This window comes from Pseudonaja textilis, chromosome 7 (assembly GCF_049901715.1).
Source record: "Pseudonaja textilis isolate UNSWEBS1 chromosome 7, rPseTex1.2, whole genome shotgun sequence".
Taxonomy (NCBI): domain Eukaryota; kingdom Metazoa; phylum Chordata; class Lepidosauria; order Squamata; family Elapidae; genus Pseudonaja; species Pseudonaja textilis.
In genome coordinates, this window is record NC_141996.1 from 25,706,908 (window position 1) to 25,733,827 (window position 26,920).

Sequence of the window (26,920 nt, forward strand, 5' to 3'; positions counted from 1 at the left end):
AGATTGTTCAAACACGTATAAATCTGGTTTTATATATAAAAATTCTTTCTTTCTTCTATACTAATTTCCCCCATTTTTTTCTTTTGTTTCCTTAAGAGGCATTTTAGAAAGGTAAGTATTTTTATGTCACATCACACACAAAACTGTCAAAAAATCTATTAATGGGATTTGCCCTAGGAGTGAGGAAATTATCCCTAATCCTGTATTATTTCTGTAGCTCATTCTGTTCTAGATAGAGATATCTGAGATGTTTCTGTACAAATTTGTATCACCCTGCTAACGTTATGAACAGAACTAAATTATTTTCTTCAGCTTTTATAACTCTTAAATGTTCCTGTGCAGATTTCACTTTTTTTAGGCGTGAGCTTAAGTGGATTCCAGAAGATGGTAGGACAGGACAGGAAGGCCTGGAGGAATGTTGTCCATGGGGTTGTGATGGGTCGGACATGACTTTGTGACTAGCAACAGCAATATCTAAAATATTTTAGAGAAAATTTAAATGTAACACGTTTATTTTAAATAGAGCAATCAAATATATTGTGGCTGTTGTTCTTCAACTTTTTAAAAAATATTAGAAATATAAATGATTAAATGAGTACCATATAATATTTCTTCAGCTTTTATAACTCTTAAATGGATTAAATATTATAATTTTAGAATTTTGACATTTTTTTCTAATCTGTATATAATATTTTACTGAGAAGACAATGTTTTATTGCACATTGATTAAAAAAATAATCTGAGCATGCAATTATGTTAAGTTTGCTTATTTGACTTATTTGCATCAAAGGTGCTAATGTAATTCCACAGCTTAGGCAAAATGAAGAAAGCTTTAGAATCATTGTAGCAAATTCTGTCATACTGGTATAAGTTTCATCACAGCATAATTACAAATATGAGTCTTTATTAGATTTAATTTACAGATTGATGTTAAGTCTTTACATATAATGAAATCCAATTCTGTTTCTTCAGATGCTCACCTGACACACATATTTTTTTGGATTTTCACTGTCAACAGTATTTCATAAACTATAGGTGAACTGGTTACTCTTCTAAGGAGCTAGTAATCTAAGATTCATACAAGAAAATATCACAAGAATAAAATAATAAGGGAAAAAAACGTAAAGCAGAAAAGAACCATGGGCTTTGTCTCTTGCTAGGAACATCTTCTGGTCTCAGTAAAATAAAATCTCCCAGTGTCCTGAGGAAATTTATTTGGCACTGTGATCCCAATGACTGATCATAGCTATTTTCTCTCACTCTTTTGTGTTATTCCTATTTATCTTTCTCCATCTGGCCAGCCTTCCTCCAATCCTACGCACATGCAAACACATGCACACACCAAACCTTTATTCCATGAGAAGAGAAATGTCATAGTGACATCAAGGATGTGTGGGAATACACATTTTGAAGTCCACAACATATTGGGCTGTCATGCAACCCACAGATAGCTTTAAAGAGAGCTAGTCCACCATCTGTAGGCAGTTCAACTCTCCACTCCTTATCTCTGTAGCCATCTGTTAACTACTCAGTTTACCTGCTCTGCAAAATAAAGAGATGGATTCCCAGAAATTCCATGAAGCAGAACCTCCACTGGGATTGGGGATTAATGCACACACTACTCTTATCCAAAACAAAACAAAACAAAACCAGCAATCCTTTTGAGTAGAGCACTTCTCAATTTTTATTTGTTCAATTTTTTTAAATATAGCATAGGTACAAAGTATAGTGCAGTAGAACAAACTCCATTTTATCTTTTCCAAGGCTTAGGATTCAAAAGTACTTTATAAAAAAACCTCATTTCTTAAATTAAAAGATATGCACTACTGGATTCAAGCCCTAAATCACAATACAATATTATTTCTGCTAAGCATGACTAAAGTTATTGAAATAAATGGATTTATTAAATTTTCAGTAGTGTCATTCAGTATTTGCTGCATTTACACTCACTTAGCTTTGAATCTGCAATTACAGCTATATCTTTTAAGTTGATGTTCTAATTCTCATTTTCTTCTAACTATGATTTTCTCGTGTTGGCATGATGAGGTAAAGAACCCAAATGCAGATTTGTCAATGTGCCAGCATTAGTACTTTGGAAATCAGTTGAAACTGGTCACCATGCTGAGTACTGAAACATGGAGAAATATTAGATTTTTTAAAATGATGTTTGATTTTATGTAACTGTTATGAGCTGCCCAGAGTTGTGGTTCTAAGATGGAAAGCCATACAAATGTTTTTTTTAAAAAAAACCCAATATATTAATCCTTTTTCTTAACTCCTTAACTTATAAACAGAGGGAACGGGTTTGTCTTCAGACAAGGATCTACATTGCTGGGATGAGAATATAGTTCCTAATGGCAAATTAGCACTGTGTAATTATAGTCTTATATTCTCAGTTCATGTAAGCCATGAACCATCTATGGTTAATTGTTCTGAGATCAACTCACAAACCTGTACAGTAAACCCACTAATATCAATGTTGTCCAGACAGATATGAAAAGAAACAAGTATTATGTATTAATCTGGCATATACTGTATTTTAAACTGGATTCATAAATTAGAATGAAGATTGGAAAGCTAACAAAATCATGAAAATCTGCCGAGCTAGTGTATAATTGCTAAGCTATATTAAAAAATTAAATACTTCATCTTTGAACACTTGTTGGACAACTGAAGGCAAATTCAAATGATCTTGAAATGTTTTATTTAGATCTTTTTATTCTTTAAACTGAAAAACTGTTTTCACTCACAGTGATAAGAAGCTCCCTCTGCACATCCAGACAGCTATATTTTCTCTTTCTGAAATGCCTGGGGAGCAATATGCCAATTTTCATTAGAGTGGATATTTGAGGAAAGGGCTCTGTCCCACCTCTAACTTGTGCACATTGAGAGCATCTGGTAATGCATCTGTTTTTCTCTTCTGACTTAATCCAAGATACATCTCTCTTTTTTAAAAATATTTTTGGAGTGCTATGATAAAGTAGGAATTTCTCCCCCCCATCCTTAGGAAAAGTTGACAACGTAAAAGTTTGGCAGTTTCACTACCTTTATAATCTGAGGTAATTTGCCCATCCACAAATATCCAAATGTCTTTCTGATTTCAGCTTTATTAAAGATACATTCTTGTAGAAAAACTGATACGCGTAGTTTCTGGCACAATGAAGTAGGATGAGCAGCCTTTTTATTTATTTATTTACTTATTGAAGGTCAACTAACAGTTGTAAGTCTGTACAGCACACATAGGATTAAACTCTAACTCTAACCTCAAACAGCTACTTCTACAACAAAAATGAATAATAGAATGGCTCCCAAGGACAAATCCAGCACCATAACAAAACAGACTCACACTTTCAAGCAAAGATGATAACAAAGCTTGCCAATGGCTAAGAGCAGGGAAGTTGAAGAAAGAGACAGAGTAATTCTGTCCGCACAAGACCAAGCCATAAGAACAAATGTATATGAAGAGTTTCCATCTCCGCAAAGAAGCTGAAGAAACAGTTGACCACTTAGTTAGCAATTGCAAGAAAATCACAAAGAACAGCAAGACAAAATAGCACCAATGGTACACTGGAAGATTTCTAAGAAATCCACTTATCAGCAAGTAAGAACTGATGGGACCACAAAACAGACAAAGTAATAGAAAAAGAAGAAATTAAAATGGTCTGGAACCTTGGAATTCAAAGAGACAAACGCTTGCCACATAATACCACATATTTAACAATTTTCAATAAAAAATACAAAAAAGACTGGATAGTGAACTAGTACCTGGAGAAAGCAGAAAAGAAAGAATTGGAAAAATAAAACACAAAACATGAAGACCTGTAAATAGGTGTATAACAACTGTGGCACAATAAAACAAAAATGGCACCATTAGTAATAGCTGCTCTGGGTATAATCCTAAAACATCTGTAGCATTACTTGAATATCATCAGCACTGACAAAATCACCATCAGTCAATTATAAAAGGTAGCTTTACTTGGAAAGATATCTTTAATATTATTAAACAACAGTTTCTGTGCGTCTCAGGTCCTTGGGTAGGACTCAATAGGTGAACAAAACTACCAAATCTAGTCTAAACATCTGCCTCCTCATGCGACCAACCTTAGTATTTTCTTAAATGTATATGTTACCCTACTTTCAGCAATTTATAAATGTTAAAAGCATTTAAAAACAAAGAAAAACACCAAAAGAACCAAGTTTGCAAAGAAAACAAATCCACTTGGGAACAAAGAAAAGGAAGAAATGGGTATAATTTATCTTCACTGAAAACCTAGCTTTTTAAAATACTCATGGGGGGGGGGGCATTTCCCCCCCTATGTTTTTCAATGGGATACAATAGTTACTGTCCATACAAATAAAAAGTAATTCAAACTTCCGTAGAGAGTAAAAATAATTTTACTTATTTTTAGTCAGAACTTTTAACAAAAACAATAATAAAAACAGCACAAAAATAAAAGAAGAAAATTATGCATAATAGAGAAATTAGCCAGTTTGGATACTGTATTCTAATCCATAAATTCCAATTTACATTTTAGTATCTTACATCCCTCCCTCCCTCTCCATCTCTCTCTCTTTATCTATCTCCATGTAATCATGGAATGTATCTACTTAAGAGAGTCTGTTGCATGCATACTCTCTATTATGTCTGCATCAGAGGTGGTATTCAGCAGGTTCTGACTGGTACTGAACTGGTACTGGAAATTTTGAGTAGTTTGGAGAACCAGCAAATACCACCTCTGACTGGAGACTTTACAGTATCCTTCCCCTGCCAGCCCACCAAGCCACGCCCACAGAACCAGTAGTAGAACAATTTGAATCCCACCACTGGTCCGCATGCATAGCTAACTGTGTAAAACATCTTCAGAACATGACAATAGAGGCTTGGCTCTAAGTGATTTTAATCTTTGAACTTCATTTGATATCTCCAGGGCTTCTGGAAGAGTTTGCTATCTGTGTTCCAAACCTCTTGCCTCTTCATATCAGGCATACACCAGTGTGAATTAACTTCCAAATATTATCTGATTTCTCAAATGTTTAAATGTTGCAACCTTTTTTTGACTAGGTTCCTGTGTATTTCTGTCAAGATCATCTTCCTTACTCTCTTTCATTTATTTTTATTTATGTGGGATTGGTGAATGTGACCATAGCCCAAAGGTTGTGAAAATGCCTTGCCCATTATGGTCCTTGACCCACTAAAATGTTAAATGTGGACCTTGATAACTTACAAGTTATCTATTCCTGATATAACGAAGTATCTTTCCGTATTAAACTAAAAAGATAAATTAAATTAAAAATACCTTTGCTTCTTATTTGCTATCTTTGCTTCTTGGCAGGAGCAAGGATGAAAACACCTGTTGGAAATTACATAAATCAGGCATGCTAAATTAACACACTTCAGTTTGCATAATCAACACATCAATTTGCATGTTATATAAAATACATTGCTTAGTTTTGAAATGTGAAAAGGGTATATGCATCATCCTTCTGATTTAACATTGTATGTGTTAATGTAACAGCCTGGGCTTAGTTGTTACTGTATTTTTTAAAATACTTTTTTATTTAAGAGTAAAAGCAGTAAAGAAAGAAGAAGAAATAAAAAGGGGAAAGAAATAGAGAAAGCTTCTTTTGCAGCAAATATAGGTACAATGACAACATTTGTTTTTCTATGATTACAAAAAAGCTATTTTTTCCTCTATTGAGCAGGTTTTTTTTAACCTAATCATCAAACTGCAGATCATAAGTGTATTTTTCCTGCTTTATGCCAAGAGTCTATAATGGATTTCCAGTCAGCCATAAATATTGATCTTGGTTTTTTTTTCTCTGCTCAAAGAAGTGAACAGAGCCATCTCCACACATTCCATCACCTTTACCAACCATTGTGGAAAGTGTCAAACCTTTCCACTTTTGAGCATACAATCTCAACAAAGTCTCAACTATTATGTATTATTTTTCTCATATTGTCTTTCTTTGTGCTTGGTGAAATAAGTTTCCAAGGCAATATTTTTTGAGGCAGAATTGGAAAACTTACTTTAAAAAAAAGAAACAAAAAAAATCTACCAGAGATGACAGGTTGTTTTTTTAATGGGTGGGTTTTTATTTTATTTTATTTTTGCTTTTGTTTTTCAAGGTATACAATATGAGAGGATTAGAAAAGAATCGAAAACACAATATATAAACAGTATGTTAAACTCAGAGCAGTATAATGGTTAGTGTGCAAACTTTGAATAAAAATATGTTATAAATAAATCTTTTGCAAGCTTTTCTGAAACCAAAATATTTTAAGCAACTTCAGATTCATTTAAAAAAAAAGAAAACTCTATAATCAAAGACTGTGTTTGAACTGCTCTTAAAAATGTGTTAGCCAGATGATTTTCCTGCCTGATAGGCAATTAAAAATCATCCTTTCTCTATTGGTTAGCTATCCCACTATTCATCATAAATAGCAATTATGTAAGCAGATACCCAATGCAATGACAGAGTAGATTTCTTATGCAGAAAGACTCTGATTGAAACTCAGAAATCTCCAAAGCTAAGAATTACTCTTCTGTGTAACCCCAAAGAGCTGTTCCAAGTCAGTGTAAGGGGTTACAAGCAAAGTAGAACAATAGTAGAACACACATTATACCTCTTCTCGACTTCACCCACCTGCCTACTAGATTGAACAGAATGTGCATGTGACAACTCCCATCATATAGTGAATTGTAGTCAGCAGGACCTGGCAATGGGCCTTTTCTGCTGTGGTCTCTTGTGCTGTGGAATCTTCTTTCTCTCTGTCCAAGATGAAGATGGCCTCTTCACTTCTAGGCTTTCAATGGTCCCTTAATTATTGGTAATGATAATTGTACCTTACCCAGAGTCACTAACTTGCAAGATAGGTGTCTGTATAAATTAGATAGATAAATAAATAAATAAATAATAGTTAAACTTATTAAGCAATTTTATATTTTGTTTGGTTCTTGGGAGTTTTATATGTTTACATCGGAAGCAGTAGTTTTTCTGAAAGCTTTGTTCATCTTAGAGGTATATTGCCATGGAAAAGTTTGTTATTGATAACGCGTGAACATAAGTGGGGTGATTAATGCAAGCTCCAGACTGCTGTTCATGCACTGTGATATCACATAGATATTAAGGGGTGGAGCTTGTGTCTCAGTAGTATGATGCTCGTTTTGTCAGTTTTAAAATAGATCCATTCTCTGCAATTAATCTTTAGTTGCAGGCCATGGCAGATTTTAAAATTCCTTATCACATAAAGACAGGATATTTCATAAAATATTAATCTTATGCTGAAATTGCTCCTCTAATTTTCTTTGCAAAAACAAGCTTCTGTTCATCTACACATTCTCAAGGTGTTTTAATTTTTTTTAAAGATTCTCTTTTAATTACTTTTCTCTTACCGTCTTGTTACAAGATGGCAAAAGACAATATTGTTGCTGCGTTATTTTTCATAACTGTCCATCACATTGAAATATGGACATTATTCTTGTCTCCTCCTGCTCCTCCTCCTTTTTACACTTTTGTAATGAAGCATTGTTATATTAGCATTTTATTTGCTTTTGACAGAAGGCATGCACAATGGTCTTAGGAGGTGGGTTAAAAAAAAGGCAAGATGGTGGTTGTAAATTAATATTAAACCCATGTACAAAAGACTGAGGCTTTGATTTCACTGCCACAACTGCCATCCTGAATTTTATTATCTCTCCCACTTGTACCATAGGCCATTTACAAGGTTGACATTTTCTCTGAATGAAGAACCTCAGTTCAAAGATCCCTGTCCTAATCAGTGACTCTTAGTTCAGAACCTTTTAATATATATTTGAAATTTGGGGGTGGCAGTGGTATGTTTTTGGAGATAATCTGTTTTGTTTTGCTTTGCATTGGCTTACAATTAACTGTGGTTGCTGTTTTAAAGTCTGCTCTCCCACCCATGTTTTTGGAACACTTCACAATCCTGTTTTGATTGCATTACCATGAGCAATTTAATAACATCATTAAACTTGGCTATCTCAATGCTCAGCATTAACTCTATATAGACTACTTTGAAGTTGTTAAAATATTTAAGTCCATTAAGTCTTCTGTGAATACTGTTCAATCAGACAATTTATTTATTTTGAATTTTTATTAGATTTATAACTTCATCTATTGTTACCTTTATTCTCTTTGTTCATCTGATTCCTCTCCTGAAAAAGACAATGCTAGTGTAGGCATGTATCCTGTATACTCAGCAAAGAAGAAAGAAGCAATAACTTGCAGTTCTCTGCAAATTTAGAATAGAATATAATAGAATAGAATAGAATAGAATACTTTATTGGACAAGTGTGATTGGACACACAAAGAATTTGTCTTAGTGTAAATACTCTCAGTATACATAAAAGAAAAGATACATTTGGCAAGAGTCAAGAATCATAAGGTATGATACTTAATGATAGTCATGGGGTAGAATAAGCAATCAAATCATACTAGGAAACAGTCAATATAAATCGCAAGGATACAAGCAACAAAGTTACAGTCATACAGTCACAAGTGGGAGGGGATGGGTAATAGTAGTGCAGACTTTGTAATAGTTGAACAGTGTTGAGGGAATTATTTGTTTAGCATTGATGGCTTTCAGGAAAAAAAACTGTCCTTGTGTCTAATTGTTCTAGTGTGCAGTGCTCTATAGCATCATTTTGAAGATAGGAGTTGAAACAGTTTATGTCCGGGATGTGAGGGGTCTGTAAATATTTTCACCGCCCTCTTTTTGACTCGTGCAGTGTACAGATCCTCGATTGAAGGCAGGTTGGTAGTAATTGTTTTTTCTTTGTAATTTCCGGGTAATTTTCAGTAATTTCCAGAGGCTCAATAGCCTTCCTAAACTAGTTTCCTGATTTAAACATTTTATTTCTACATTTTTCTCTGTTTTAATGTTTTTACCGTATGCTTCTCCAAGTCTTTTATGATTGCCTCCCCCAATTTCTTACCTCTAAATGATTGCTTGCCTTCAATAGTTTTGCTGATCCTGCTTGTTAATCTCTCTGATGTCCTCTCCAACTTTGGACCATCTTTTCTAATGTGGAGTATATATTCTACCAGAGCAATTTTAAATAATCTCTAAGCTTTAGAAAAGATTTAACCTTTTTGACTCCCACTTTCAACTTTCTTTTTCCAATCCTCTCATTTTTTGGGGGGGAAGTTTGCTCTTTTGAAGTCAAGTGTAATTATGTTTGACTTTGAATTGTGTAGGCTAGCAAAGAAATGTTTGCACAGTAGAAGTTAGGACATTCATAAAAAAACTCTCAGCCATCTCATAAATCAGGTAAGGCAAGAAACCTATTCTCCACCCTATGAAATTTTCAATGAGATGTTGTCCTTGGAAAAAAAAATAAGTCAAACCAATTTGTTTTTCTCCATATTGACCAAAACAATTGGGAGAAGGAGGAAAATAAAACATTCACAAAAACATGCAGTATGACTTTCAAAGTTGCAGAATGAATCATCCATGCAGGACTTTGGAGGGTTTTCATTTTTTAAAAGTTTTCAGGTATAAAAACAGGCATATTCAATAACATCAAAGAACATGAAAGACAATCCAAATAGGAGAACTGTATATGAGATTTTCCTTCAAATACTTTCCAGAACATATGCACAAACATAGAAAAAAACATTTTATCTGTAGTTTAATTATTGGATAAGATTAATAATTAATCAAATATAGAAAATTGCCTAAAGAAAGTGTTGGAAACCAAAGGTTTCTTGGGAAGAAAAAGCTTGTGAGCTAAAATAAAATTTTTCTACCTTGTTCTAAGTTTGAACTTGATATCTACTGATACCATATTAGTGGATCTCCAAACAAGCAGCATTATAACACTGGAGTGTTAAAATAATAAATTCCTTGTTAAATTTTTAGAAAGGCAAGCCTTTGGAAAGTGATAGAAAAGTTGTTTAAAAAGCTGCTGTACATATAATTCAAGTTATTTGGGAGAATAGTTTTATCTATATAAATCTATCCCAGGGATATACATTGAGAAAGAAATTCATCCAAGATTATTTAACAATTTGAGGGAGAAGATGGTGTTATTTCAAATTATCTGAGGATCACAAATATATGTTAAACATAAGGGATGAATAATAAAGTGACATATATTAGAAAAAGTTTAAAGTGGATTTATTTCACTCTGTGAAATGGGCAACGTAGTCATTCTGTCTTGCATTTGATTACGATAGCCTCCTAATAATTTACTATACATTGTAAATGGATTAATTATTTGATTGTGTGAATAGTATGATATACTGAATTTACAGCAATCTTTGAATATTACTTAAGGATGCTTTAATATGATAAGAGTATATATTCAGAAAAAAGAGAACAATGCACGTCATAGATTTAAGATTTTTAAAACAGTAATTTCAAAGGATGTTTGGCAATGTATTTCCAAAAATTCCAAGTATGTCTATATAAAGTTAAACCAATGGCTTAACTAAAACCAAGAAAAAGACAGCTAATTTGAATACAGACTATTTGCTTTTATGTATTCAAGTTATAGAAAGTTAAGTCAGAAATACTGTATGGTATGCATATAACTGAATATACTAGCAGTATCAGGAAAAATCTGATTCTCATTTGAAATTTACAGGTGAAACAACATTATTTCAATTGTAATTTGAACTTTGAAGGCATAAGATTTTATTTTAAATTATTTTAAGATCGGATAAATTGATTAAAGATTCAGCTATATGCTTGCAAAATGCTGGCAGCAGGTTTGTATTTTGGCAAACTGGAATACAAATGACAGGAATAATAGACCTTTTAGAGGTCATTATCCCTTCAAAATTTAAGCCATATACTTTCAAGGGTTGCAGTATTTAATATATTTTACAACCTTATGTCTGTTTCCTTTAAGAAAGAGACAGTTATTATTTCATTTCATTAAATTCATTAATTTAATGGGTTCTCATCAACTTACAAAATATAATATTAAATTAGAAAAAACACTTACTTCAATCATATGTTGTAATGGCTTGTCAGACTTATTGATATGATGATTAGCAAATTTAGCCCCTTAAGGAAAGGATGGATTTTTATGCTTAAAAATGCAAAAAATCTCACTACTGTGATACCATTTTTTCATATTATTTCACCCACATACACACACAGAAAGAGGTGGTGGAGGGGACCTACTTTTAATATAACAGCATGCACAATTTCTCAGACTCACACATGGAATAAGTCCCTCTTTGCTCTCCCTTCCATTAGAAAAAAATCTACTTAAAAATAATAGAAGGAGAACTGAAGAATAATATTCCAAATATACTAAGAGGCATCGTTTCTGAATTTAAAATTCTTTATTGGATGGCTGCTCATGTCAATATCAGAAAATGCATCACACAAAGAACTCAGTCATCCTCAACTTTGTTCCTACATGGAAAGAAGCTTCAGTAATGTTTGAGATTCTGCCGGCCAGATAATCCATCAAAATTGAATTGCTTTGAATCTCTCCTAAAATATTCAAAAGCACCTGATTTGATTCAAAGCTTCAAATCAATTTGAAGGTTTGATTGAAACGGTGATTCAATTCTATATCTTTCACAGAGAATCACCCATTCAAAACGTCTACAGAGTCTGAGAATATAAGGCTATATATATAAAGATCTTTAGTAATCCACATAAATGTTGTTGTTGTGGTTATTGTTTGGAATCCCGCTGGTGAATCTCAATATTCTAGAGTGCTCTTCCTCCAAATGTTGGTTCAGTTCCCAGGATTTTCAGTCAGATATGTCATAACAATTCTGATAGTTAATGTTCACACATCTCAAGGGCAGTCAGCATGAGGAAAGCTGGAGTGTTTCTGATGTAGCATATATCTCCCACAGTCTTATGCTGATAGAGGTTACAAGCTGATAGAGGTTACAACCTACCCTGTTTGGTAGACATCAGATTACATATTACTAGTCTCAAACATGTCTATCTGCAAGTCAGCCATCAATAACTGGCAGCTATTTTTGGAAGAGAGCTGCAATACCAGTGGGCCTTTGTTTAATACAATTCATTTGCTAATCATGCAGAGGTTTGTGTTAGCTTTCTATGGTTTACAAATTCTTGTTTTAACTATTCAGAGTGTACAATAGGAAATTATGTTTCATAGGTGAAATGAAACCTGAAAGCAATAATCTGTACCAATTCAAAACATGGAAGTTAGTGTTCCTAAAAAGTCTACCGCTTTTCTTCAATTGAATCAGTTTCTCAGGATTTGTGTTTGTCATAAATGCAGAGTTTTTCAATTGTGCAATCCCCTAAAATGACAAATGCATTTTTTGTTATATTTATTATGTCCCCTGTAAACAAAATAAATGATCCTACTAGGGTTTGATTGGCCAAATCACCCATATTGGCATCATTATTTCATAGTATTCTTATAAATGACCAAGGCAACCATTTTTAAATAGTGTTTGCTATCTGCCAGCATATTCTAAAATTGTAATTATTTATGGAAAGGACTTTTTTTTTAGTTCGGACCACTTACTCTCTCTCAGCCCAATTCATCTCACAGGGTTGTTGTGCGGAAAATGGGAGGAGGATATTTTCACCACCTTAAGTTACCTGTAAACTAATATTGGTGAGATAAATAAAAATAAAACACAAGTTAATTTTATAGCAAACCTAGTAATTGAGTACATTGAGTGCCAATGCAGTTATAAGCATGTGTTTAAGAAGAGACCATATGCATTTATCCCAATAGAGGCTCTCAATTGTAATTTAAATTTGTAGGAAATAGCCTAGGTTCAAATCAATGAATGATCCAATTTAATAACGTCACCATCAAACCTGGTTGCAACTCTTCAATGTTTCAATAGGAATATTTCCAAGTTGTACCTGAACATATTAAGTATGCATGTGTTAATGCTATGTCAAAATTATCTTGGCAATTTATTCTTCTTCATGAATGAATCATGGTGTTTTCTATCTCATTTATAAAGTGCTTAATAATTCCTTTCAATTTTTCTTTAAATTTAATTTATTGTTGCAAGTGGTAGAATATGATATTGCCAGTGTTATTCTTTTCTATTAAAATCTTTTTCAACAGTTAAAAACCTACATGGCTGCCCTATTTCACATTCTGAGAAAGATCATTGAGAGAGGTTTTCAATGAGGATGCCTTTCCCCCATTTTTAAAAGTGTTGAAAGCCAAGACATATATACAGTGTAAGAGGGGAAAATTCACACAAACTTCCCTGGTCACCTCAAAACTGTAGGTATTTTAGGACCCCTAACATACAAAGCATATATTGTACAACCAAACAATAATCTTGTCTGATATTTGCTAGTTAATTATGAACTACATTCTTCAGGATATATTGTTGTTGTGAGATCTTATTGGAACTGGATAGCAAACTCTAGAACCATTATGGTTTGTCACACAGTCAGCCAGATATTTCGAGCAGATTTATCCACCTATTCAGTCCTTCCCATGCTGTCTATGCTGAAAGAAGTTTGTCAACCCACTGAATGTGGTTTGGTACTCTGCAGTTTCAAGAAAATTCTCAACAACATTTTAAAATGTTTTCAGGTGATTTTTCTCTGTCCCTCCTAACAGATGTTCAAACTGCTTGTCTTGATGACCTACATGATCTGTGGACCAAAAGTAATGCCTTCCTGAACCTCGGCACCAGTTATTTTTGGAAATAAGAATGGTAATATTTTTGTCCATCTGTCAAGATCTTACCAAGAACCTGGGGTAGGCAGATGTTTTTCTTTGATAGTGTTAAAGGAGCTGCAGATACAAGCTGCTCCAAGTAAAACTGCTTTTGCAATTGACTGACGGAATCTTGTCAATGGTATTCAGATGGTGCCCCAGATGATTTGGGATTGCATTCATGGCACTTACTACCATTTGTGCATTATTAATATGTAGAATTTGTAGACTCATTGAAGATAGGAGACAAATTATGAAACACACATCATAACATGCAAACCCATAACCTATGTACTTGCATCAGATTCAGGGTTATAAATACTTAAGAATGGAATTTATATTATACATATAGCAATTTGATGTAATCTTGGCTTGTTGTGGATGCACTTAAAGATACATAATTATATATAGAACAAAACTTTTGTTTGGTAATATCCAAATGTAAATTGCATATTACTATTATTGGTAAATTGTTGAAAATTCTTGAAACTTTCTAACATAAAACAATTAAAAGACATATGACACATTCCTAACTGAATTTAAATTTAAAATAAATATATGAGACTTCTTTTTAAATTAATTACTAAAAATATAAGTGACAAACCTGAAAATGTTGACCCACTGAATATTAGTATAATATAAATAAAATTAGTATAGTATAATAACATAAATCATGTTTGACTTATGCCTTGTTTTAAAAAATTCTGTCAAACATCTGGTAAGATAATTCATACATATACATATACATATACGTATACATACACACACACACACACACACACACACACACACACACATATATATATATATATATATATATATATATATATATATATATATATATTTTCTGAGGTTCTCGTGGTATTTGTATGTGGATCTTTGGTTGTTGGGTTCTCCCGCGTAGATTCAGTATCTAGGCAACGCGATGAAGTCTCATTCATCATCATCAGGCCTCTGTCTTTGGCTCTTGCTTTTCAGAGTGAGAGAAGCACTCTGAGAAGCACAGAGCCGGAGACAGAAGCCTGAAGATGATGAATGAGACTTCATCGAAACGCTGCCTAGATACTTCGAATCTTACGCTGGGAGAAAACCCGAACAACCAAAGATCCATATATATATATATATATATATATATATATACATATATATATATATATATATATATATATATATATATACATATATATATATTCTTAAGTTTTCATGGGTACTTACATGCATGGCATTCAGCTTTGTTCGGTATTTTCCCATGTCATTGTAGTTGTGCTTTTAAAGTTGTAGCAGCATTTCGGCAGAATCTCATCTGCCATCATCAGGCTTCTTACCCGAACAAAGCTGAATGCCATACATACATACATACATACATACATATCTTTGGTTATTCGGGTTTTCTCCCGCGTAAGATTGGAAGTATCTAGGCAACGTTTCGATGAAGTCTCATTCATCATCTTCAGGCTTGTGTCTTCGGCTCTGTGCTTCTCAGAGTGCTTCTCTGTGAGAAGCACAGAGCCGAAGACACAAGCCTGAAGATGATGAATGAGACTTCATCGAAAAGTTGCCTAGATACTTCCAATCTTACGTGGGAGAAAACTCGAATAACCAAAGATCCACATACAAATACCCGCGTGAACCTCAGAAAACATATACCTTCTGAGTTCTATTGTTTTGACATGGTGGGTCTTGTGCTGTAATGTCCTGGGTCATAATGACCTAGGTCATGGGCTGTGTGATGACCTTCAGAGTTCTATTGTTGTGACATCCTGGGTCTTGTGCTGTAATCGCCTGGGTTGTTGGCTGTGTTGCAACATTCTGAGGTTTTGTGGTCTAAACTCCTGAGTTCCGTGATGTGATATCCTGAGCAGGTGGCTGTGATGTGACATTCTGGGTTTTGGTTCAACCTCCCCACCAGTATATATAGGAGGACAGCAGCTTCAATCACGCTTTGCTTGCACAAACACAAAGCTGAAAGCACCAGCCTGAAGATGGCGAGTGGGACCTCATTGAAACGTTGCCAAGATACACTCAATCTTACACAGGAAAAGACCCGAACATGCCAAGACTTGCATACTTGTACCTGTGAATATCTACGAATATATATATGTGTGTGTGTGTGTCCGTGTGTGTGTGTTTTCTTAAGTTTTTGTGGGTATTTATATGTATGGTATTCAGCTTTGTTCGAGTATTACCCCACATCATTATAGTTGTGCTTTTAAAGTTGTAGCAATGTTTCGGCAGAATCTCATCTGCCAACGTCAGGCTTCTGTATAGTATTTGTCTGTGAGTCAGACTTTCACAGCCATTTCAGTTTTAAATTTGGTGCTAGCCTATGCTGTGCCAGAATGGTTTTTTCTTCATCCTGATTGGTTGGGAGTCTCGGTCTGTGTTTATTGGTCTTGGAGTTTGCTGTGTTCTGCTCGATTGGTGTTTCTGATATCTTCTGTCTGTTTTGCAGCGTTTTTTTGTCTTGATTGGCTGGCAACATTGTGTTTCCTATATTGGAGGCTTTTAGTAGTATCTGCTTGTAAGTTTCAACATAGTCGAATCATCTCTTCTATTCATGTTTTCAGGTCTTTTTTCAATCTCTATGGCTTCTCTGATAATTCTGTGGCTGGGGTTTTCTATAGTGGCTAGGGTTTTGGTGCTATTGAAGTCAATGCTATGACCTGTTGCTTTCATGTGTTGGACTAGTGAGGAAGTGTGTTCCAGCTTTTTTACTGCATTTTTGTGTTCATCCAGATGGGTACTTATTCTTGTTTTGGTCTGTCCAATGTATGTGGCAGGGCATAATATGCAGGGGACTTCATATATGCCTTGGTTTTCCAGGTCAATTTTATCTTTGGGGTTTCTTAGGATGGCTGCTATTTTTGTCTGTTTTGAAGGCAGTCTTGATGTGATGCCTGTGTAATATCTTACCAATTTTGTCTGTTGTACCTCTTATGTAGGGCAGGACAGCTGTTCCATAGGTCTGTTCATCTTCTAGGTCTCCATTATGTCTCAGTGTGTTTTTGTGGATCAAGCCAGTGATTTTGCTTTTGTGGAAGCTGTTGGCTGTCAGTACTTTAGTCAGGGTGCATAGTTCAGTCTTTATGTGTATCTTGTCTGCCAGGCATTTGGTTCTAGTGATTAGTGTTTTGGCCACGGAGTTTATCTGTGCTGGGTGGTGGTGGGATTGGGCATTGAGGTAGCGGTTGGTGTGTGTTTCTTTTGATATATGGTGTGTCCTAGTGTGCTATCTGTTTTTTTTTTGTAGATTAGTACATCTAGGAATGGTAGTTGTTTGTTTGTTTCCATTTCCATGGTGAATTTGATTTTGGGGTGTGTGCTGTTTAGGTGTGTTAGGAAATTGTTTAGGTTTTCTTTTCCATGGGGCCAAATCACAAATGTGTCATCGATGTATCTTAACCATAGTTTGGGTTTGTGGGTGGCATTGGCTAGAGCTCTGGATTCAAATTATTCCAGGAACAGATTTGCAATGACGTGTGACAGTGGTGATCCCATAGGGGCTCCTTCAATTTGCTTGTGTCTTTGTTCTTTGTATATGAAATATGTGTTGGTTAAGCAGTGTTCTGTTAGTTCCATGAGGTGTTTGGGTGGTTGGTATTTATTTTTGATGATTTCGAGAGTTTCTTTTATCGTGACTTGAGTGAATAGTGTAACCACATCGAAACTTACAAGCAGATCTTCTTGTTCCATGTGTAGATCTTTGATCATTTGCAAGAGGTGGTACGAGTTTTGTACATGTGAAGCTGCTGCTTCAGCATGGGGCTGTAGCTGCTTTGCTAAGTTGTTTAGCTAGGTTTTGTAGTGGTGCTTCTCTGGAGCTGATTATGGGTCTGAGAGGTATGCCTTCTTTGTGTATTTTTGGGAGGCCATATAGTTTGGAGCATCTGGAAGATTTTTCTCTTGGGGTGATCGTCTGTTGGATCTCTTTGCTTATATGGCTGGTTATAATTTTCTTCCTGCTTATTTCTTCCAGTTATGTGGTTGGGTCTGTGTTTATGGGTTTGTATGTAGAGTCTTGGAGTAGGTCTGTTACTTTTGTTTCGTAGTCTTTTCTATCCATTACTACTATGGCATTACCTTTATCTGCTGGAAGTATGATTACGCTGCTGTCATTTTTTAAGGCTTGCAGGGCTTTTGGTTCCTCTTTGTGCAAGTTGCTTTGGGTTGGTTTGCTTGTGCATAGGATGTTAGTAACTTGGTGTCTTATTCTATCAACTTCATCTGTATTTAATTTAGTTAGGCTGGATTCTGCTGCACATACGATGGATTCTGTGGGGATTTATATATATAATCACAGCATTAGTATTTTGTATGATTAACACATTCTGATGCTAAGGAGTTCTACTCCCCTCCACACCTGAAAGAAATCTGTTCCAAATGCAAAACACAAGCAGAAGAGAGGAGTTTCAGTTTCAGTTTTAGTTTCATAGCACCAAGCAGCTTTCGTACAGAACAGTTGCTGTCTCCTTCTTGCTCAAACAGCAAATTCTATTTCAGTTTCCAAACAGTCCTCAACTCTCTCACACACTGACAGGATGCTAGCCACTTGAATATTGATCGATGCTGGTAGGCAAAGGCAGAATTTTACCCCCCTATTTTCCTCCCCCAAAACTAAGCCCGGCTAGGGGTGGGTTTCTACTGGTTCTGTCCACCTCTGTAGAACTGGTAGCTCTGAAGAGCAGCAGACATAGAACTGGTTCTATATCTGCTGATATAGAACCCATCTGGGCTCTTACCTGATCTTTATTTCCTGATTTTTCAACTTCAGCTGCCCAATGAGGCACAGCTGCAGTTTTAAAAGCAGGAAAAGAGAACTGTTTCAAAGGCTGCTTCTCTGCGCGCAGCTGCTGATGACAATTTACAGGAGTGCGGCTCTCAGCATGCAGGGAAGCTTATAAATCCTGAACCAGTAGTTAACCCTGTTGTATCCTACCCCTGAGCTCGACCACATAGTTTCGTAGCAAAGCACGGGTATCGAGCTTATTATAATTGTTAAGTTTGAGCAATGAGAGGCTGAACCAGAGCATGAGTGCAACAGTATTTTATTTTACAAATAAAGGGCTGACCGTGCTTGCCAAGCCTGGAACTGGCTCGCAGCAATCAGCAACCGGTTGGACCCCGCAGCCTGCTTTTATAGCTGGCTGCTGGGGAGAACCAACCAATGGGAATGGGGGAATATCGCCCACACAAGTGAGTGGACCTGAGTGAGAACTCCTTGAGTCCTCAGGACATAACACCCCTTCCCCCCAGATGCGAACATGCATAGTCCTTGAGGTAGACGGGGGGTTTGTGTTGGCGCCCGGAGCGGCGCAACTCGGGAACATTGTCTGTCTGTTCGGTATCAGTCTGTGACGGTTGAGCCGGTATAGTGTCGCCAACACTCTCTCCGGACTGGGCATCCTCGGAAACCACCGGGTTGGTTACTGGGGTCGAGCTCTCGTGGGTTGGATCAGGCTGGTCAACTCTCGGGGCGCTGTTGTCCGAGTTTGGGCTGACCGGAACGACCGCTGGCGCAGACTGGTCGCAGGGTGCGATGTGGCTGGGCGGCGGATGAGACGGTTCCCCTTCGACTGGAGACTCTGGATTCTTGTTTGCGAGGTTGCTGAGGCGCCTTCTGAGTTGGTCTACGTGTCTCCTCCAGACGCGACCATCCTCCAGCCTGACTCTATACGATCTCGGCCTGGTGACGGCGATGACCTCGCCCGAATCCAAAGTGGGTCCCCAGCGAAATTCCTTGCGAATATCGGCTCCTGTAACATAAAATGTCTAACCCCGAAGTGGAAGCGAGGGGAGAGTCAGGGCAGTATTGTGGGTGCAGCCTATCTAATACAGTCCTCAGGCGCCGGCCCATCAGAAGTTCCGCTGGGGACTTATTGGTGACTGCACAGGGGTTGAGTGCTGGCTCATCAGGAACCGTGAGAGTTTGTGGTGCCAGTCATCTCTGCCAAACCTAGCGAGAGCCTCTTTGGTGGTCCTGACGGCCCTTTCAGCCAACCCATTACTCGCAGGGTGAAATGGGGCTGTGAAAATGTGGCGAATGCCTAGGTTGGCTGCAAAACGGCTGAATTCTACTGATGCGAACTGTGGGCCATTATCGGAGACCAAGGAGTCGGGTAGTCCATGTGTAACGAACAGGCGCGTTAACACATTGGTGATTGCTAGTGTGGTGGTCGTGGATAGCTGTGCCACGCCTATCCATTTGGAATAAGCGTCCACGACCACTAGGAACATCTTTCCATGCACGGGCCGGCCAGATCGATATGGATTCTAGACCAAGGGCGCTGGCGCTCTCCCATCTGGTAGGGGTGGCGATGGGGGAGCAGGACGGGATTCCTGGCAAGTGCTGCAGGAACTTACCCAATTGACAATGTCCTCGTCTAGACCCGGCCACCACACGTAGCTGCGTGCTAATGCCTTCATTCTCACAATGCCGGGTGTCCTCGTGCAACGCCTCCAGGACTCGGGTACGCAGCGAGGTCGGAATGACCACTCGAGTGCCCCACAGTAGACAACCCTGCAAACTGGACAGCTCCTGCATGCGAGTCTTAAAGGGTGCGAATTTGTTATCAACGTTGCCTCCCGGCCACCCCCTCCTCACCCAGTCGAGCACCTGGGCGAGCGCTTGGTCTGCCTTGGTTTTAGCGGCGATGTCAAGGGCGGTGATGGGCAGGTCCAACTGGGTGATTTCGAAAATGGCATTGACAGGAGCTGGGTCTTCAGCCGGAGCGGGTAAGGGGCAGCGACTGAGAGCGTCGGCGTGGGATAGAGTTTTGCCCGGGCGGTGAATAAGTTTGTATGAGTAGGCCGCTAGGAAAAGTGTCCACCTTGTCATCCTAGGGGAGAGGACTTGAGGTGTCTGTTTGTCGCCGGTCAGTAGGCCCAGGAGGGGCTTATGGTCGGTGACCAGTTCAAGAAGTGGCCAAAAGGAATTCGTGAAACTTTTCACGGCTGCAACAGCTGCTAGGGCTTCCTTGTCTATTTGGCTGTAATTTCGCTCCGTGGCCGAGAGCGTCCTGGAGAAAAAGGCGATGGGGGCCTCGGTGCCATTGGCGAGTCGGTGACTAAGGACCGCCCCAATTCCAAAAGGGGATGCGTCTGCTGCCAGTACTAAAGGAAGGTTGGGGTCGAATTGGATGAGCACTGCCTCTGACGTAAGTAGTGATTTGACGGCGTTAAACGCCTGGTCTTCTTTGTGCCCCCAGTGCCATGGTGACTTTTTGTCTAGTAATCTGTGTAGGGGTTCAGCTACTGAGGCTTTATGGGGCAAGAAGGATGCATAAAAGTTTAGCAGCCCCAAGAAAGCTTGTAGCTCCGTTTTGGAGGTCGGTGTGGGAGCTTCGTGGATCGCCCTAACCTTGGACTCCAGGGGGTGAATGCCAGAGGCGTCAATTTTATAACCCAGAAAGTCCACCTGTCTCGTGGCAATGGCGCATTTTTCTTTTTTTAACTTGAGGCCATGCTGTCTGAACCTCTCTAACACTGCTCGCACTCTCTGGAAGAGTTGGGGTCTGTCCCTGGCCGAGACCAAGATGTCGTCGAAGTAGGGTACTACACCAGGGAGGCCCTGTAAAATCCGCTCCATGAGGGACTGAAAATACCCGGGGCAACACTTACGCCAAATTGGAGACGCTTGCATCGGAAGGCACCCCTGTGAGTGACGATAGTCTGAAGTTCCGCTGTTTGGTTATCAACAGGGAACTGCTGATATGCTTGAGACATGTCCAATTTAGCAAAAATACTGCCCGGTTCGAATGTGTGCAATAAGTGCTGAATGACGGGCACAGGGTAGGCGCTAACTTGTAAATATTTATTGATTGTTGTCTTGTAGTCCGAGCAAATTCTCAGGCTACCATCTTTTTTGAGGGGTGTGACAATGGGCGTCTCCCACTTGGCGAAATCTGTTGGCTCAATGACCCCTTGTTTTAGTAGTTTATCCAATTCAGCGTCTAGTTTTGGCCGAATAGCGAATGGGACTCTACGCGGTTTTAGTCTGATTGGGACTGCCTGGGGGTCAACTGCGAATGAGATGGGGGTTCCATTATAACACCCCAGCTCCTCGCTGAACACATCTGCGTAATCAGCGAATAAGGAGTCAGTGTCTAAGGTTGAGACAGCATGGACTCCTGTTAGCCCTAGGCCGAGGTGGGGAAACCAATCGAGCCCCAATAAGGTGGGTAGATTGCCGTTAACTACCACTAGAGGTAGGTGACCTTTAAAAAGTTCTAAAACTGACAAAGAACTTGCCTCTGCCGATCACAGGAATGGTCTTCCCCTGGTAGTCCTTCAGGCCGAACTGGCATCTTTGAAGCCGGGTAGTAGATAGGCTGGGGTGGAGTCTCTTGAGGGTGTTCCACGAAATTATTGAGAGCGCTGACCCTGTGTCAACCTCCATGTGGCACGGTTTACCTTCTAGGGAAACGGAGAGAGAAATTTTACTAACAGTGTGGCAAGTACGCCTGGCAAGGCGGTGCGTGCGACAGTTTAATACTTGCCTCTGTGGTCCCGAGTGCGAGGACGGGGTCTGTGTGCAGCGCTTTGGGGGCTTGGCAGACTCTCGCAATGTGCCCCCTCTTATGGCAGTTGTTGCAAACGGCTCCTTTAAACTTGCAGGTGGCCCTTTGATGTGATCCCCCACAGGCTAGGCACAATGTGATGTGCTTGGGTGGACCGGTGTATTCTTGTTTGGCCCCTACCTGCGACCGTCTGTCATTGGTGAGGCGGTGGACGTCGTTCTCATCGTTGTGGGTTTCTTCCACTTCCACCTCTTCGGAATGGACTGGGAACGATGCTAGCTTGGCACTTGGGCCCTGAATTTCGGTGGCTGAGTTCGTTGCTAGCTCGGCTGCTAGGGCCTCCTCGACCGCTTGCGCGAGGTTGAGGTCTTTTTAGCTAGCAGGCGCCTCTGTAGGTTGAGATCCTTGACCCCACAAACTAATTGATCGAGGAGCATGTCCTCCAGGTATGTTCCAAACCCGCAGTGCAGGGCTGCTGTTCTGAGGGCGGCCATATATTGATTAATGGTCTCCTTACTTGATTGCTTCCTCATACGGAACGTGAACCTCCTGGCGATTTGTGAAGGCCTGGGAGCGTAGTGGTTAGTGAGGATCTCAAGCAACTCGGACCACGGAACGCTTTTTCAATTCTCTCGGCGCTACGAAAGTGCTGCGGCGGTATCAGAAACGGTGGCTCCGCAGTAGATTAGGAAATAGGATTTTTCCGATGCTCTCCCGCGTCCGCCAGGCCGACCGCATCGATGTAATGATTGAAGCGGTTCTTATACGATTCCCACTTCTCTTCGTCTGGTTTAAACGCCGGGAATACTGGGTTGGAACTCATGGTGCTGGAACGGCTGGGCTACCTGCGGAAAAAAAACTCTCTGGGACTACGAGCGCTCGTGAGTTATTAGTGATATCAGCTCTGGAGAGGTTTTTTGCTACCCTCTCTTCTCTCTCTGGGTTACCACGTTGGCTGCTAGCAGTTGGAGGTGTCTTGATTCGCGCCAAAAAAAGTGGGCGTTAGTGACTCTCTACAGCGCTGTGCTGTGATTCCTACTGGCTCGAAATTCAAATGACACCCGCTTTGAATTTCGCGCCAAATGCAGAGCGGCTGCGGCTCGCAGCGCTTCACTTTCCCCGTAGCGGGCTAACAAGCGGCTACAGACGCTTCTAACTTTTTGAATCAGACCGCTTTCTCTGGCTGCGGATCAGCGTTTGCTCTTTTTGATCGCTCGTTTTGTTGGCTGACCGCTCTCTCTGGCTGCGGATCAGCGTTTCCCTTATCGCCAGCCGATCGCTCTCTCTGGGCTGCGGATCGGTGGCTAGTGACTCAGCGGTTGCAAGGTGCATCTGGTAGCCATCCCATCCTCGTCGCCAGTGTTAAGTTTGAGCAATGAGAGGCTGAACCAGAGCATGAGTGCAACAGTACTTTATTTTACAAATAAAGGGCTGACCGTGCTTGCCAAGCCTGGAACTGGCTCGCAGCAATCAGCAACCGGTTGGACCCCGCAGCCTGCTTTTATAGCTGGCTGCTGGGGAGAACCAACCAATGGGAATGGGGGAATATCGCCCACACAAGTGAGTGGACCTGAGTGAGAACTCCTTGAGTCCTCAGGACATAACAATAATGTTGAAGAATTCATCCTAAAATCTTCAAGGGTTTTTCTGAAGGCAAAAAAGAAGGTAGGTTGGTTATTAGATGAAGTTATTCAAAATTATATTGTATTCTATGATGAGGTAATATTCTACTTTCATAATCTTTTTTCTCTTTCCTTCCTGGCTTTGAAAAATGTGTTACGATACACTTATTGTGCATTCAAAAAAAGGAGATAGTCCAGATTTTAACTAAGCCAAGTAAGAAAAAGAGTAGTGCATATTCACTTACTCCACATCATCTCTGGTCATTTTCTCTACCAAGAGTGTTTCACTTTGGAGCTGTGATAATTTCATAGGAACTAATATAAATTGATGATAAAGGCATACTGTAGGCAAGTGTGTGGACTAGGGATGAAGAGCTGCATCTGACTTCATTCTGATGCAAAATTGAATCATTTTGTCTTTATGGGTACAACCTTGTATCCTGGAGGATTTCTAGCACTATTTTTCCAGGTGGTGGTGGGATGTCTGGGCTGATCGTACAATCAGTAATTATGCAAAATGTTTATTATGCAAAGCCTTCTGTTTCCTGCTTCTTTGTTAACCAAATCTAAGTCAAGGTGTGAAAAGGCATGATGCATTAAATTAACACACGGCAAGAGAATGTATGTTGAAATTTATATGAAAATAAAACAGCAGAAGGTAAATTAATTTGCAGGTTGCATATTCCTACATATTACTTTCAGCATATTGCTTTCGGCTTCCTTTTGCAAAAAAGGATATTTCCTGTCTCAGGCATCTTGAGTTCACAGCATTGGGGAAAACATCATCTATGGGCTATTTGAAGGTGTAGAATCTGAATCCAGCTTGACTACTGAGGTTTTGACCCTGGAAATTATTTCTTGGGACAGAGAAATGTAAGTGAATCCAGAATAATGTATGGACCAATCTAGATTCAGTGAAATGAGAGATCTGAGCTCATAAGAGTGCAAAGGCAAGTCACACAAATCATCTGATAAACTATGAAAAGAGAATATCCAAAATAAAACCCTCCAATTGTGAGATGAAAGTCTGCTTGAAACCAAAGTGGCAGAAGCTTTGGTTTTGTTTTTTTCAACCACTTGTTCTTTTTGTCTTTATTTCAGTTCTTTGTATATGAAGGGATTTTTCTTCTTCTTTTGTAGTCTGTAGTCTTTTTCTGCCTATCAAAGACTGTTGGTTGTCTTCACTTGGGCACTTTTCTCTGAGAAGCTGCATTTAGTAATGTAAATGTGTTATCTTTCCCTGGAGCAGAAACAAAGACAAAATTGCGTTTGCTTGAAATATTAGAGCAGAACAAAGGAAGCACTTTTTCTGATAAACAGAATACCCTGAGAATGAAATATTTTGTTGGTGGATAGCAACCTGCTATCTAACCCTTGTGGAATCAGTTGCCCTGCTGTGCAAAACCGTAAATAAAAAGACCCCAGGTCTTATGGTTGAATGAATGACATTGAAAATTGGTTGCATAACTGTGCTATTCTCTAGCTGTCAAAAAAGTATTCCCACAAAAACTGTTGCATTGTTTCTGATCCTCATTCTACCACTGAATGTCAAAGGATTCCTTTTTGATGCAATTTACATTGATGTAATATTTGGAACAAGTTAAGGTAGATTGCCATGGCTTCCTACCATTAAGCATCACCTGCTGGTGAAGAAAAGCAAACAATCAACAGCCACTCTCCTTAACATGTAGGTGACAAAAGTAACACGTAGGTGGATGTTTTGTACACTAGGTTTAGTGACTTTTCAAGAAGTCTTATGAACAGATTATGCATACTGTATGTAAGTTCTCAATTAGTGTGACATGTTGGGCTCTTTCTAAAAATAGAGTTAGTACTCTTCTGAAAACGTGTTAAACCCATGTTTAAATATAGCCTCGAGATCGAGTATAGGTTGTGGGATGGATCTCCCCTGATCTGTAATATTTATTTTTATTTATCTATTTAGTTTAATTTGTCAAGCATGTATGAGAAAACAAGTATAAGTATGAACATAACATATAAGTATAAACAAGTATAAGTATATACACAATAAATGAGTACGAATAAATGGGAACAGTAGGACAGGGACAGTAGGCACGCTGGTGCGCTTATACACGCCCCCTTACAGACCTCTTAGGAATGGAGTAAGGTCCATGGTAGGCAGTTTAAGGTTAAAGTTTTGGGGGTTTGAGGATGTAACAACAGAGTCAGGTAGCCCTCCTACATGCTTCAGACCTGTCAGCAACCTATGAGATCCTATTCCTGATCAGGGAATACTCTCAGCAAATTATATAAAGATCCTGCTGGAGTTTGGGTTGATGGGATTCAGATGAGAATTACCTGATTTTGTAACTTTTCTTTTGGGGATATGCAAAACTTTTCATCATGGATAAGATAGTGAGAGAAAAAAAGAATAACTTTTGTATTTTGTCTCATTCTTTTAGACATTATTCTAATATTGGAAATGATGGAGGATGGTGGGGTTAAGTTACACATTGTTCCATTACTCTGAAACCTGGTTTCCTTTACAATAGTGGCAAATATCTGATTTCCTTTCTTTTTGAGCCTGAAAAATGTATGTTTCTGCTTTAACAGATAGGTTCTTAAATGAGGGGCATCCTTTCAAGCTTATGTAGAAGTTGGGCTTTTAACACAGAAGGATAAGTTCCTGTGAGGTCCAAGTCCTTTTTCTAAATAATCATGTCACTTCTCTATAAAGCTGTATTCTGTTTGTATCCTGTTTTTAGATAAACAAAATGCAAGTGACATCCAGTGATTCTCTATTATTTCTATGTACTGAATGTAGGGAAGGAAAGAACAGCATTTTCAGATTTATCACGATTCTCTTCTCATCATTACCACATGTTAATTTTGGCCATTCCCCTAAAGGTTCCACTAAGTAGCTTTAAGGTCTCAGAAGTAGATACTTAATTGCACTGAATGTAGCCTAGGCAAACTGATTAGCTTTAAAATATGACTGACAAAGAAATAATTGCCACAAGATATGCAAAAGAATTGTCAGCAAGAGATGATAAATGGAATTGATTTTCATGCAGCACAAAATTTTACAAACAAAACAAAACAGCCACATGGATTTTGCAGAACGTTACTGTTTCATTTAATGACTCATATTTGT

The 26,920-nt window shown here is 38.5% G+C and overlaps 1 long non-coding RNA gene across 1 annotated transcript; it reads right to left on the reverse strand.

The window, feature by feature from the left end:
- Positions 1-439: 439 nt before the first annotated feature.
- LOC148125272 (uncharacterized) lies at positions 440-11,083 on the reverse strand. The gene is made up of 4 exons (XR_015744409.1): positions 10,974-11,083; positions 8,147-8,177; positions 5,298-5,351; positions 440-474 (listed from the first exon to the last, which is right to left on the reverse strand). It is a non-coding gene; the product is annotated as an uncharacterized LOC148125272 (long non-coding RNA).
- Between the last annotated feature and the right edge of the window lie 15,837 nt (positions 11,084-26,920).